Source organism: Aptenodytes forsteri, unplaced genomic scaffold (genome assembly GCF_000699145.1).
Source record: "Aptenodytes forsteri isolate BGI_AS27 unplaced genomic scaffold, ASM69914v1 Scaffold19, whole genome shotgun sequence".
Classification (NCBI taxonomy): Eukaryota; Metazoa; Chordata; class Aves; order Sphenisciformes; family Spheniscidae; genus Aptenodytes; species Aptenodytes forsteri.
Genome location: NW_008795327.1, coordinates 107,194 through 108,660, shown reverse-complemented (window position 1 = coordinate 108,660; position 1,467 = coordinate 107,194).

The following is a 1,467-nucleotide window of genomic DNA, read 5'->3' as shown; positions in this document are numbered from 1 at the left end:
CTGCCCAGGGAAGTGGTGGAGTCCCCATCCCTGGAGGTATTTAAAAGACGAGTAGATGAGGCACTTAGGGACATGGTTTAGTGGGTGGTGGTGTTGGGTCGATGGTTGGACTCGATGATCTTAGAGGTCTTTTCCAACCTCAATGATTCTATGATTCTATGATTCTATCACTTGCCCAGTGCTCCTTAGGCAGGTGGCTGCGCCTATGCCAAAATGTTAATGCTGCCCATCAGCAAGCGGAGATCACCAGGCATTTGGAAAGATCTGTCAGGGATTTTTTCTTCGCCGGGGATTTCTCTGCCTATGTTGGATTTCAGAAAGGGTTGATTCTATGATTCTATGATTCTATCACTTGCCCAGTGCTCCTTAGGCAGGTGGCTGCGCCTATGCCAAAATGTTAATGCTGCCCATCAGCAAGCGGAGATCACCAGGCATTTGGAAAGATCTGTCAGGGATTTTTTCTTCGCCGGGGATTTCTCTGCCTATGTTGGATTTCAGAAAGGGTTTCAGAAAGGCAACAAAACTGCACAGCTAGAAGACGCAATTCCCAGTTTGTTGTTAATGCAGCATCACAGAAAGACACTATCAATGCGAGAAGAGCTGGGGCAGGAGCTGCCTGTCCCACATGCTCTGGCGCTCTGCTGCTGGGGTGGCTGAAAGGAAGGTCTCCTTTTGGTCTGCATCTACTGCAGCTCGTTTTCTTGTTCTTGGTGTCTCAGGCGAACTGCTGCACCGCTTTTGCTGCCTTTGCTTGAGCAATTCCTTATGCAGAGGGGTTCAGTAATTCCATGATTCCTCTTTACCATTCTCGGGTAACACGAAACCGCTCCTGTGCGTATCGTGGAAAAATCGTAGCTGCTTTTCCGAGTTCTCCTCGCTACTCCCTTGTGTGAAGTCGGCAGCTCTAACTGTCTGGGCCTGGTACCTTTTAATTGCTCATTCCTGGCCGCCAGCCGCAAATTCCCCCAAACGGCTTTCTGGGGAAAAATGAGTTCTTCTATCTCCTCAGTGGCCAGCCACACCCTGCTTCAAAGACATGTGGTTTTGGAGCCATCTTCTGGGTGATGACTCTTGTTCTCGTCACCACCATGGAAGATCCCAGGACACTGAGCCGCATTGTTTTACATTTCTGGCGAGTCTCTGGGCTTTTTTGGCTTCAACAAACATGCAATCCAGCCCTGTGTGAGCAGAAACCTTGCCTGAGCCTGGAGGCCGGCTGCAAGACCAGAGGAGTTCATCCTCTGGCTGGATTCCCCCCGCCGCGCACGCTCCTGTCTATGTCCCCGCGGGGAGGCCCTGCACCCCATTCCTGGAGCCAGTGCCGTGACCGCTCTGGAGAGGGTCACCACACGCTCCCCATGACCGACCCAGGCCACACAGGGGGACCGGCCGAGCTCCCTCCTGAAGCCGCAGCAGCGGGATGGCGGGGAGCTCCCCTGCAGAGCCCCTGCCCCGGGAAGGGCCGAC